The following is a 14,037-nucleotide window of genomic DNA, read 5'->3' as shown; positions in this document are numbered from 1 at the left end:
CCAACATGCACAAGCTACCATCCTTCCCGGTCAGGCAGAGGCTAAAGGATATCCAAAGGAAGCAGCATATTAACGTGGCAACTTATTGTTCCTGACAATCAGCGTGCTACATGACTCACAGTCACCAGGGAGACTAAGACCCAGTGATGCAACCAGGAAGGAAAACTGAACGAGACAAGTGGATCTTCTGTAAAACCGCAGTTTTCCTATGAGCTGTAAGATGCTGCTTCTAAAGAAACTGGGATTGCTTTCCAACCTCCAGTGTTTCTACAGGTAATAGTTCTTTTTCTTTTCAAAAAACAGAAAAATACCAAAAATGTTTTTGTAATGAAAAATGCTAATTTACAATATTTGTTTTCTTACAGAAAACTCCTTCTTGCTTTCTTATCTCAAATGCATAATTTCTCATTTATCTATGTGGAATTTGACAAAAATATTTTGCTTTTGCAGTTTGCCTGCACCACCATCACACACATCACTGTCAACTTGAACTAGAGAGAACATACCACAGGATCTAATGACAGCTCTCCTGAACTCATAGAAAGTATGATCTTTAAAACAACAGAACAAGAGCAAAGCAGGCAAAGAAAGGATTACACAACTAAAGGTGGATCATGCAGCATGGGGGAAATTATCCTGTCAACCTGCAGCCTTAGACGTTTGATCATTTTCCTGCTGGGATAAAGATCCCTCAGATGTTCATTTAAGAAAAACTCCTGCAGGTCAATGCTTACAGAAGCAATACAGCTTGTCACTTTGCATCAGCATCAGCTTAAATGGGCACAGCTCACTCATCTAGGATTTTACATTTCTAAAACCTTGATGAATTGGAAGTTTTTTTCTGTTGCAATGTTTTATTGGAAAAAAAATACAATTTAGAGTCAGCAGTGATTGAAATGATCTCTTCTGCTACTCAGTATCAGTAGCAGTTAGATGAATGGTGACAATACCACAATAGCTCCTTTTTGGCTGAATCATACTACCTCCCTATTTGACTCCAAGAATTTTATAAGTTTTTGTGTTCTCAACTGCATGAAGTGAACACTGGACAAGACTTTTCACTTACCAATAGAAACACACACACACAACACACAACAACCTTTATTAATCAAATTGGCTTTGCAAATCCAATCTAAATAAAGTTTAGAGTGGACATTTGTTTAAATTATTTCAAACTGTGTCAAAAAGTAGAGTAATAATTTACAATATCATTAGTATAGAGACAGTTGACCCAAGGTAGTGATCTAATATCAGCTTTGCAGATATGTCACTTAATGATTTAAATTGCCATTACAAACATGCAATCTGACACTTGGATCTTTGTCAAAGACCACAGCCTTCAGGCAAGGAACACTGCAGGGACAGGGAAATACAAGTTCTTGTGTTACGTCTCAATTAGCCACTGATTTGTCAGTGAGGCAGGTAAATGTCAGAATCACCCCCGGGGTCCACAGTGCAAGGTCTGTTTCAATTAGAAATGATCAAACAGGAAAAAAATACAAAGAGAAAGAGGGAAAGGCAAAATGGAAATAGAGTGACCTCACTGAAAGCATGTTGCTCAATGTTTGTCTCCAATTGTAACAATGAGAAAGATCACTGAGATTCCTGTTTCCAGCTGCACAAGGCAATACCACAACTCCCTTCTTCATGTCCCTCTTTCCCTCTTCATCCTCCCAGGCTGACAGCACCAATCGCCTCTATCACTGCCTCCTGCTGTGGTGGCCATACCATCCCCTCATTCAATATCTTTTGGTTATTAGATACAAAAGACAGGATGATGAAGTGATGGATGACAGGCCTGCTTTTGTTGTTAGGTTTTCCCAACGATTGAACTACTACGAGATCTTTCAAGAGCTTCCCTCTTTTGACCAATCAGACAAAACACCCAATATCCCAGCAGGCCTTTCTTCAGTGTGGTGTTTAAAGACGAGCGTCAAACGATCTTTCCACATTTAAAATGAAGGCAAGGAAGATTTATAGCTGGTAGGTGGGCGATGTAAAGCTTGAGTGTGTATTGCACATGGAGAATCTAAGTCGTCATGGAAAATAAGACACCATCGTCAACAGCTGACAGTGCAGGATGGCTTTAACAGAGGACACTGGGCGGAATGGCCGGTCCAAGACTTGCAGTGGGGAGGTGATCTGGTCTAATTGGTTACTTATGAGTCTTGCTTTGTTACAAGTACTTGCTAAATAATTTGACCTCATTGTTAAATACAAAAGCAACACATGGAACAAGTCACTTGCTATATCTTATTTATATCTCTAACTCTCATCTTCAAAAGTGTGTTTCGCTAGATTTCTCCATATTAAAAATAGCTGACAAAATTAACTATTTTTACTGGCTTGTCATTTGCTTCAGCTCAGCCATTAAGAACAGGCAATAGAGCCTTGACTTTTTGTGGCACTGTAAAAGTTTGTATAAACTTCACTTGACAGCTGAAAAAAAAAAAAAAAAAAATCTAGCTATTATATCTTTGTCCTTCTCTGCATCCCTTCCTCTCTCGCCTCCAGCCTGTGTGTGATTCCATCCGTGTAATCCTCTTCCTGTATGGCTCACTGAAACCTCAAAGTTCATTTGACTGACTCTTTGTTTGGCATCCATTAAAGGGTGTCTGCCTCTCCCCCTTCTCTCTCTCCATTCATCCCTCCATTTCCTTCTTTCAAACACTTCTGATCTTCCTCCGTCCTTCAGTCTCTTCCTTCATTTCTCCTCTTTTCCCTCATCTATCTTTCATCTCCTTTATCCTCTATTGGGTCATCCTTCACCCTCATGCACTGTCCACTGTTTACACTTGGACAGTGGACAGTGTAGCATCCTGGCAGCTTTCCACTCTCCCAGTCTGGGCGGAAAAATAAACAAGCATCCACATGTTCCCAAGGAATTTTAATGACTTCCATAACACTGGCTTCTTTACCTGCCAAACCCCAGGCAGTGCGAAGGAAGCAGTGGACTCTAGAAGGGCCAGTTCACCAGTGCACTGATGACGAGCTTTGTGGGACTGAGCCAAGTAGAATCCTTTGAAGTGCTGAGAGGGCAGAGATTTCCCAAGCAAGAAACCATAGAGGGAAAAAAAAAAAAAATGCACCACAAAAATTTGAGCTAAAACACAAATATTTTATTCAGATGGCACACACGCAAATACACATGCACACAACTTTTGCATCAGCCCAAGGAAGCATGGTACCTTAAATGTTGTACCATGTTGACTTGGTATAACACACATTAGATGGATAGTGGGGTAGGTTCAAAGCTACAGAGATGAATGAATTTCATAATGCATTTCTGCTTGTTGCAATGCCTAGCATACATTCTTCACAGGCTAATTTAGACTATGATTAGTATACTTAGAAATGCGACCTATACACCGAAGCCACTTATATGTTGTTGTTTTTTTCTTCTTCTCTTCAACAAGGCTGTTTTTGCTAAAAGCAACTTATAGTCAGAAAATATGGTGGTTAAAAAATAGTTAGTATGTTAGTATGAAATAATATAAAAAATTAAAACAACTTGGCCAATCACTGTGTGAAGTGTTTATGCTTGAAGCAGTGATCAACAAGGGGTTCATCAAAGTCTCAAGGGTCAAAGAGGGAAATAAATCTGTGGAATCAGTCTTGTCCAACTAAATGCTGAGATTTATTTGAGAGAGCAAGAAACACAATAAGATCCAGCTCTTGCTTAAAACAGCTCAGTAAACAGTCCACTGTAACTATAGACTGTGGTCATCCAATTCCACGTCCACCCACTTTTAACATGATTTAAGATGAACGCCTTGTTTGTCTTATGTCTTAATAACAGTTATTACTTTGGTGAGTACTCACTCCATACACCTTTTAAACAATCTACCTGACCTTCTCTTCACCTACATTAACAGCACGTTACAAAATTAGTCAGTGTGTTTTATTACAGATATGTCAGCGCAGGGGAACACCCAGCCCCCTGAAAGTACCACTGTTTAGAGTTCTGATCTCCTCAGTCATGTTTTTCTTTCCCTCTCAACCCGGGACCAGCTGCAAAGGAAATGACAATATGAGAGGAAAACAACAGAGATTAATAACACCCCCCCGCTCACTCGTTCATTTCTCCCTCCATGTATCTCAAACTGCTCTTTATTCTTTCTCCTGTTTATGTGGCGTATTCGACCACCTGCCAATCACACTTCTACTCGTTACAGCTACAATCCCTCACCCATGAAAGTGATACATTACTCTGTCTTGCACAGACTAAGGAAGCTCCCCTATGCACAAAAAAATCTGAGCGGTGTTCTCCAACTTCAAAACCAGAGTTTTATAGGCCTTAGGGTGTGGGCCCACAAAACTCCCCCAAACATGTAATGTTAGAGCATTATAGTATAATGCAATCAGGAGATTCATCCTTTCCACTTCATTTTGCACGTGCAAAAATGGGATACATAATGTTTATGTGAACACTACAAAAGCTTGGCCCTTCCATTAACCCCTGACAGTATTGTTTTTAATGTACCTTGCTTTCTTTTTTATACATTTATATTAGTTCATTCACAAAGGGTGCTACCGTATCACAATATCAACTTTCAAGTAAACCTTACTACAAAGGTGAGTACAGTGAGTACAGTGATGGCAAAACGTAGCCATTTCTGAGCTCCAATCCAGTTTGTGCACAAATGTGTTACAGGAGAAAAGGAATTCTTACACCTAAGATCCAATATCAAGAATAACAAGGTGCACAAGGGATGGGAAACAAAAACCAGAATTAGGACAAAGTTTGAAACATGGATGTTCTCTGAGAAAACCTTTCTACTTTCTCTCTTGATAGTACTTCAAATGACACATAGTTACGTCAGTAGTTAAAACAAGGTTAGCTGCCTACTGAATACAATGCCAACACATGGTACCAGCAAACAGCTTAAGCTCATTAAATGAAACCTCAAGTCCATACATTTCTCTTTTCTTCTTACTACAACCACATATCCTTCACCCTCTAGGTTCATTTGACTAACAAACCAATACAGTCTGCTCAAAGTAAAAAATTACAGTCAACTGTGCCATTATAGTCCCAGTTTCCTCTGACCACCACTGTCACTGACCCACACACCAGCACCTGTTTGTTCTTGGTAACTTGGAGAAGACTGAATGTTAAATATTCGGCGGCTGTGGTAAACAGAGCGTCTGCTTTAGTGGCTACATTTTAGCCAAACATCAAATCGCAGTTGCTTTCAGCTCTGAGCTCTAAACTATGATGCAATTCCCTTGATGGGAGGTGTGGGATGTCAAACTGGAGTCCCTGGTCGCTGGCCTCTGCTCACATATTCACTTCTCGACAGGGGAAATCCCATCCTGACTTTCTAAATGACTCAAGGAAGAGGGAAGGAATAATCGACAGAAAAGAAAAAGATTTAAGATGAAATTGGGACCCTGTGTGCTCACCACCAGAGCCTGCATCTGCCAGGACAGAAACATTTCTCACTGAATGATGAAGTCATTGTTTTGGGACTAAAGAAAATAAGGTATGGGGTTTTGCAGTGTATCCCAAGGATGTACTGTAGATTTGTTCATATGTGATTATATTGGTCGGGATAATTCTTGACTTGTAAAGTGACGTGCCCAGAATCAGTGAAGTCAGTACCTCTTTCTTATAGGCTGCATTGTTTTGTCACACACTGTACTACACACTGCTACAAATTCCTGCAGGCAAACGTCACATCTTACAGAATTTGAATTTCTTAATTGACTAGCTGTCATTAGGGTTACTAACCAATGCCACTAAGAATATTGATGCTAGTTTCATACAAACAAAAACTATGAAATCCCCCTTCAAACAGCTGATCTGCTGTAAGACACATGATGATCCCTGTGACTCAGCACAAGTCTGATACTATCACTGCCAAGACAAGGAGGGAAGCTGTCCTTGACACAATGGAGACTGAGTCCAAACCATACTTATCACATGCAAACAACACACCACAATCTGCAGATAAAACTGTTCGCCAGACATCTCAGGTCAAAATCAAAAGTACCACTTTGGGTCTAACCAAGTGCAGTAAAGGACTGTACAGTAAAGTTGTAAAACGTGTAGATGGGAAAGTGAATGACCGACCTAACGGGAAAATTAATAATGGAAAGTAAAGGTTGGTCATAACTCCTGGGGAGAAATGTCCTGTTGCACGATGTCCCTGAGTCATCTGGTGGTTTTGGTGAATACTGCCCAGTATTTCATTTGGTGGAAACTGTTAGTCACCTTCAGTAACTGATGGAAGTCTTAGAATTTATCTTTTTAATAGCTATTAAAGCCTGACACTTCTTGTGTTTTCATGTTTACCATAGATAAAAGAGCCCAATCACATAAATGCTGTTAGGAATTGTGTAATACCGCAGTAAATGCACCTTTTGACACTGCTCAATAGCCGTCTCTAACAAGCAGCCAAAACCAGGTTGTGTTCTGTCTGACTTTAGTTTTGTGGTCGGCTCAGGTTGAGTCCTGTCCGACCGAGTTGAGGGCCAACATGTACCTGCAGTTTGTGAGCTCAGTTGAGTTTACAAAGTCAAATCTTTCCATCCAATCTTTTCAATCCACACCCACAACAACTGAACAACGAATTGATAACATACTGACTTATTTAGACACACACTGTTTGTCTCTGTTATGTAAAGTCCCATGTTGCAAGAGTTGTACAAGCTAGTTCATGCAACACTCAAAACTCTGTAGATTAAATGTGCCACTTGGAATTTATCTCCATGGTAAAATCCCAGCATTTGCATTTAGCATGGCATTACAGACAATGTGATTACTTTTATTTGCAAGGAAATGCACAAAAATGTTATTTGGTCCTAAGTGGGAAGACTGTGAGCAGAACATTTCAGACACATCCTTCAGACACTACATTAGCAGTTTATTGGGCACTTAAGGTAAATCTAACTACCATTTCATCCTTCTTCTTGGACAACTTCAACAACAAACCTGTGTCAGCAGATCCAGCCACTCAGTGAACATAATTTCAGCAAACCTTTCCCATGAACTCTGACCTGGCAAGAGCCATGTATTAAAAGTCTTGGGTAAAGTTCAAAAAGCTACTGGTTTCACCCTGCAAACCTCAACTCACTGTGGTCAAGTCCGACTGGGAGACCGAGGTTAGGTCTAACAACTGCTGGTCAAAAGGCAGAGCAAACCAGATTTCCCAGTCTTCCACTGGCATTTAGCCATTTCGCTGATATGATCATCTAGATAACTGCAACAATACAGTAAGTACAAACTATCACCAGAATTTTAGTCAAAAAACCACAGCAATCACACAGCATCAACTCCTCTTTTTAAAAGGCTTTTCCATGTGTAAGTTTAAGTAACATGGTTGAACCATCTGTGGGAGAGGAATACAAGGAGTCGATCATTCTGAATTTCAGTCAGGAGGAAATTGAGGATCAGTTGGCTTTATCCATAGGAATGTCATACTTTGAAGGACCTCTGTGTTTACTGAACTAACCGATCATACTGCAACCATTTTTCACATGACTAGTTTATGTGCTTGCTTTGCTTTTTACAAAGAAACCTGATCACAGCAAGTTCTGGCCCCTGTATGTGCACCTGCATTAAACCTGAACTGTGCTCAATCCTTCTTTCAAAGCACACATTTAAGCCCCTCTGTGGGACCCAACCCAAATCCATTTGGTTCAACTTACAGCTAGACAAATGTGTTCAATCAGACTCAAATCACAATCATCAAAAAAAGAACCAAACATTCGGAGCTTTCATTAGCAAGAAACTGCCAGCAATGATTTCTTTACCCTGTGGCCCAGCTAATGACATCCTAAAGAGTTTCTGAATGTGCACTTTTAGACAAACAAATGTAAAACTTAAAAATGAATACAGTGTGTACAGATACACACAGACTGTGGTTGTGGATGACTTTCTTGAAATAAAAATTAAATGCAGCAGAGTCGGACAGCTGGAAACCATGTAGCATGATGTAATCACAGGCAGGCTAGCCAAGCTATTTAACACACACCCACAAGTATGTTTTCATTCCTCATGGGGTCTTTACATTGTTTTCCTGGAGAGTTGCCCTAATCTTAACCATAACTAAAACCTGTCTAACCCTCACACTAACCCTAACATTTCATCAACCTTACACTAAGTTATCACCATAAAACTCAAAAGTCATTTACCAGAAGAGCATCTGGTCCCCACCAGGAACGCCGAGTCCCCATAACGTGAGTGTGTAAGCAGTGTTATTGGTAATTTAATAATTTAGAGAGCTCCATTAAATAAATAAGTGATTTACAATATATACACTCGTCAATAGGGCAACCTCAGTCATATTTTAATAAAGCACACACATACACACAAACATGCACACACACTCTCTCTATCATCCTAAATTGGAAACATAAGGAGAGGAAATGGAGAGGTTCTTGGGTCACTGAGGTTAATACTGGGACAACCCTTCACTATCACTGTACTCAGTGTTCACTCCTCAGACTCTAGATGGGGGAGAAGTAACATCTTCTGGTGGCTTCTAAAATTTTAATCGAACTATATGTCCAAGGTTTAAGTCACGCGTAACACCAATATTTATCCTCAGTTGGCTCAAAGATATTTCTCAAAGCCTTGACCTGAGAGAAGTCTTGTGGTGTTGAATTCAAATGCCTTGGGACAGGAAATCAAGGACAGAAACAGCCTGAAGCAGCAATATTTTCTTCAAGGGACTAGCACACAAAGTCGTTCCTGACATAATGAGAAAACCTCAAAGAATGGCCAAAAAAGTTGAAGACCAAACAAAGCCTCTTGCATTTTATTGCCTCTCTGCAAAAGAACTCTTGCGCAAATATTTGATTTCAGGATGTGTTCAGGGAACCACGGCCATCACCATGGCAGTAGCATGTGTACACAGATTATAACTATCCTCCGCAGACAGAGCTGACTCTTAATTTTACAAGTTGGTTAAATGTTAAAATAAGACTTAGAGTAGTTTAAATTTGCACCTGAAATGACTTTTGCTTCTTGATTGAGAGTTTTGAGGAATTTTGAGAATGTCAGACATCAGGACAGCACTCAAACTAATTCAGCACAATTAGTAAGCACACTATGTGACTGCAATCTACGTCTCAGCAGGAACAAGGCATAGTATCCTTCCAAATCAGCTGAAGTAAAAAAAAAAAAAAAAAAATCTTCCGAATTTTTTTTTGTATTTACTAACAAACTATGAATCTGTAGGTTTGAAATCATTACTATGGACTCCCAAATCTAAAATAATAAGTAACTCGGACTAAAATACAAGTAATGCAACGACCAAGGAGGAAAGATGTGAGGAGGTCGCTGCCTTCAAAAGGCAGCATTATGGATGCAGGTGTCCGTGTCGCTCATGTGGTTCCATCAGACTTCATTATTTCAGCTCTGAGGAACGAACTTGACAGCAAGTGAAGATTTATTTGCCAGCGGCTGGGAATATATTTCAGCTGTGCTTGTCAGGAGGAGTCGTTTGATGACAGGCAGAAAAGTTAGCTATGTTTCTCTGTATATATTGTATAATGGACAGAAAAACAACTCACTGCACACTGAGTTTTATTTTAATGCACTACAGGACAGAGACCTGATTTTATAGCAGAGAGACCTGCTATAATTTGAAACTTGAATCTTGACTGTGCCAATTGTCAACTTGGCCTGAAATCTCACACATATTATCCTCCTTAATCAGACGATTACAGTTTGCTGTTGGATAAAGTGCAAAATAGAAGGGAAACATTTATGACATGGTGACTGAGAAGATAAAACTGAAATGGTGTTGAGATGTGCTAGTTCATCTGTTGATGTTTAAGAGGAAAAATAACAGTAGAAATGCATCATAACCATGAGGCATGGAATAAAAATACAAAACAACATAAAAAAAAAAAAAATCAAACTGCAGCGACTGTGGGCAGCAAAGTCAGAGATGGCAAACAACATGAGGAAAGAGGAACTAAACCACAGACTTTCCAATCAGTCAGTTATCCGCCCATGAAAGGGGGTCTTTCATAGGAACACTCAGGAAACAAGAAGCCAAAATAGAAACAAGCAGTTCCTAACAACTTATCGTAGCTCAGTCAACAGTAAACAGACACCCATGAAAAAGTCAGAATCGAGCAATTTCACTCCTCCATTCCTTTAGGGGTAAAGAACAGGAAAGGCACCACAGGACAGGAAGAAATACTGAACTTTTTATTTTTTTTTTTCTTATAACACATGAAGAGCTAAACACAGGTGACAGATCTTTCTTAACAACTGGGCCCAGATGCACAGAACCCAGCCCCCTTTGCAAACGAAAAGCACATGAATCTACCCCCCACCTACTTCTCAGTAAGCATGCTGGCACTTGAGAGGGCGGTACCTCTCCTCTGCACACAGAGAGCCAGCTCTGGCCCATTCACAGCTCCCGGCTCTATTCTTCTCTATAGTAAAAGGACTCTCAATCTGAAAGGAGGGAAGAGGCCCTCTGCTATCTCATTTAGCATGAAGTAATCAAAGAAGAGAGTCTTCTATTCTCTATGCAGCTTAAAAGTTTATCACATAGCCTGAACTTGTGTGAGATGAGGTACCATCAAAAAATTTAAAAAAAGACAATCCATCCCTCAGCCTTGAGAACAGGTGAGTTTATCACAGATTACTCTGACTAGCTGATGGAAATGCACAGAGGCAACGGGACTAGACACAGCAGTGAGGTAGCAACTGCTGGCATCCATTATATCACTGAAAACACATACAGATGCAAAAACCATGTAAAAATCAATTGGTAATGTGAAGGAACTACAGCACAAACCTGCTGTACAGCCACTTAGGAGTTAAACTGCTGCTTCCAAAACCTCACTCTTCACCAGTTGGTTGCGATCCACCTGCACTGCAGCGAGTCCTCTGCCTGCACTGCTTCGTCTCACTCTCTCTCTCCCTCTCTCTCTCTAACACGCCTCTCCCATTGTAGCTGAACGCAATGTAAAACTGTTGCTGCCCTCTTTCTTTCACGCTCCTCCTACAGTAGCTTTTTCTTTTTTTTTTTTCTTTTTATTTTAAGGCTCTTCGCTTCTCACTAAAGCCAGAGCTGCTCTGCTTTATCTGCTTCTGTGCAAAGCAAAACTTATCTACTGCAGGGACTGCAGAGGACTGGCCAGCATGTGGGTAAGGAGGGGGGGACTGTAAATTCAGTGGGTGGAAGGGTTGAAGAGGGGAAGGGGAGGGGTATATGTGATTTAAATTCACACATACGAGCACACACATCTCACTGACCAAACTTTTCATTTCAATTTCTACTCCCTATCATTGTTGCTACGTTTTCCACAGTCCTCGGTGAGGCACAAAAAATTCCTATTAACTACCTCTAAAAAGAAATCTTTCCCTTACAGTTCCTGCACTAAAGGGTCCCCTTCCTCCTCATTACTACTCCAAAAACCAGCCAGCACTTTCCCTGATAGCAGCTCAACAACATCCTCAAGTGTGGAATCTCAACACAAAAGTAGTGTGAGCAGGATTTGAGCAAAACAAAGAAAGGTTTGGGAATTGTGCAATTTGCATTTTTAACATCAAAAAACATCTACAGTGTTTTGGAGTTTCAGAACACGAAGGGAAATCTAATGCTTCCTATTTTAAATTCTCTTTTTGTGAAATACTCACGTGTATGTATGTATGTATGTATGTATGTATGTATATATATATATATATATATATATATATATATATATATATATATACATACATACATATATATAAAATTTCCCATCTCACCCCTATGGGTGGTGTGTCTTCCTCAATCTCGGGTCCTCTACCAGAGGCCTGGGAGTTTGAGGGTTCTTCGCAGTATCTTAGCTGTTCCTAGCACTGCGCTCTTCTGGACTGAGACCTCTGATGTTGTTCCTGGGATCTGTTGGAGCCACTCTCCCAGTTTAGGGGTCACAGCCCCGAGGGTGCCGATTACCACAGGGACCACTGTTGCCTTCACCTTCCACATCTTTTCTAGCTCTTCTTTAAGCCCTTGGTATTTCTCCAGCTTCTTGTGTTCCTTCTTTCTGATGTTGCTGTCACTTGGGATTGCTACATCTACCATTATGGCCTTCTTCTGTTTGTCCACCACTACTATGTCCAGTTGGTTAGCCATCACCTGTTTGTCAGTCTGTATCTGGAAGTCCCACAGGATCTTAGCTCGGTCATTCTCCTCCACCTTTGGAGGTGTGTCCCATTTTGACCCTGGGACCTCCAGCCCATACTTGGCACAGATGTTCCTGTACACTATGCCGGCCACTTGGTTATGGTGTTCCATGTACGCTCTGCCTGCTAGCATCTTACAACCTGCTGTGATGTGCTGGATTGTCTCAGGGGCATCTTTGCACAGCCTGCACCTGGGGTCTTGCCTGGTGTGGTAGATCCCGGCCTCTATCGATCTTGTGCTCAGGGCCTGTTCTTGTGCTGCTACGATCAGTGCCTCTGTGCTGTCTTTCATTCCAGCTTTTTCCAGCCACCGGTAGGACTTTTCGATATCAGCCACTTCTCGTATCTGTCGATGGTACATGCCGTGCAGGGGTTTGTCCTGCCATGATGGTTCTTGCTCTTCTTCCTCTGCATCGGGCTTCTGTTGCCTGAGATATTCACTAAGTATTCCATCGCTTGGGGCCATCTTCCTGATGTACTCATGGATCTATGCTGTTTCATCTCGGATGGTGGCTCTGACGCTCACCAATCCTCGGCCTCCTTTCTTCCTCTTAGTGTACAGTCTCAGGATGCTGGATTTGGGGTGAAGTCCTCCATGCATTGTGAAGAGCTTCCTTGTCTTGACATCAGTGGCTTATATGTCCTCTTTTGGCCAGCTTATTATGCCAGCGGGGTATCTGATGACCGGCAGGCCGTAGGTGTTGATGGCTTGGACCTTGTTCTTCCCATTTAGTTGACTTCTTAGGACTTGCCTTACTCTCTGTAGGTATTTGGCTGTGGCTGCTTTCCTTGCGGCTTCTTCCTGGTTCCCATTTGCCTGTGGGATTCCAAGGTACTTGTAGCTGCCCTCAACATCCACTATGCTGCCTTCTGGGAGTTCAACTCCTTCAGTCCTGACAACTTTCCCTCTCTTTGTTATCATTCGACCACACTTGTCCAGTCCGAATGACATTCCAATGTCGTTGCTGTATATCCTGGTGGTATGGATCAGTGAGTCGATGTCTCGCTCATTCCTGGCATACAGCTTGATGTCATCCATGTACAGGAGGTGGCTGATGGTTGCTCCATTTTGTAGTCGGTATCCAAGGCCAGTCTTAGTGATGATCTGGCTGAGGGGGTTCAGGCCTATGCATTACAGCAGCGGGGACAGAGCATCTCCTTGACAGATGCCGCACTTGATGGAGACTTGTGCAATTAGCTTGAGGTTGGCCGCTAGGGTTGTTTTCCACAGTCCTATTGAGTTCCTTATGAAGGTTCTTAGAATCCTATTGATGTTGTACAGCTCCAGGCATTCCAGGATCCATGTGTGACGCATTGAGTCGTAGGCTTTCTTGTAGTCAATCCAGGCGGTGCACAGGTTGGTCTGTCTGGTCTTACAGCCACTCATATATATTGTCAAGTCCACGCCAGCTACTTGTTAGTTGACCTTAGATGAGGGAGTATGTTTTCCCATATTTCATTGTGGTTTGTTTAGTGGAATGATATGAAAAGACTCCAGAGCAATGGCATTAAATTAGCATGTGAAAGGCTCACTTCACTAAGGTTCTATAGCTCAACTGAGGAGACATCTTCACATACCTTCCCTGCCTCCTTCCATGTCTCCTAACAACATGTGTGCTTCAGTTGAAAGGAACACAGCCCAGGCTGCACATTACAGGGTTTTATAGACATCACTTCATTATGAGCTTACAACAAGACCGTAACAATTTCCAAGAGGCCTCAGATTTCTCAGAGCCATTTAGAAGATTTCAAAAAGGACACAGTCATTTAATGTCCCTCATGGTGTTGTGTTGTGTGAGTAATTTATGGTCAGTCATAACAAACCTCAAATTAATTTTTAATTACTGCATTAACTGGGTTCAATTATTGACTAGCACAGAAACAAGTCAGACAAT

The 14,037-nt window shown here is 41.3% G+C and overlaps 1 protein-coding gene across 5 annotated transcripts in view; it reads right to left on the bottom strand.

The window, feature by feature from the left end:
* Positions 1-14,037, bottom strand: part of add3a (adducin 3 (gamma) a) — an 89,757-nt gene that overhangs the window by 49,471 nt on the left and 26,249 nt on the right. For 4 of the 5 annotated variants that reach the window (XM_026302637.1, XM_026302642.1, XM_026302641.1 and 1 more), the window contains exon 1: positions 10,767-10,911. The exons of the other annotated variant lie outside the window; for it this stretch is intronic. The gene's annotated coding sequence lies outside the window, so the exon portion shown is untranslated. Of the gene's footprint in view, positions 1-10,766; positions 10,912-14,037 lie in introns of those variants that run through there. 5 annotated transcript variants of the gene reach the window in all.

The sequence above is a fragment of the Mastacembelus armatus genome, chromosome 1 (assembly GCF_900324485.2).
Source record: "Mastacembelus armatus chromosome 1, fMasArm1.2, whole genome shotgun sequence".
In the NCBI taxonomy this organism is placed as follows: domain Eukaryota; kingdom Metazoa; phylum Chordata; class Actinopteri; order Synbranchiformes; family Mastacembelidae; genus Mastacembelus; species Mastacembelus armatus.
This window is presented reverse-complemented; position numbering and strand designations above follow the sequence as displayed.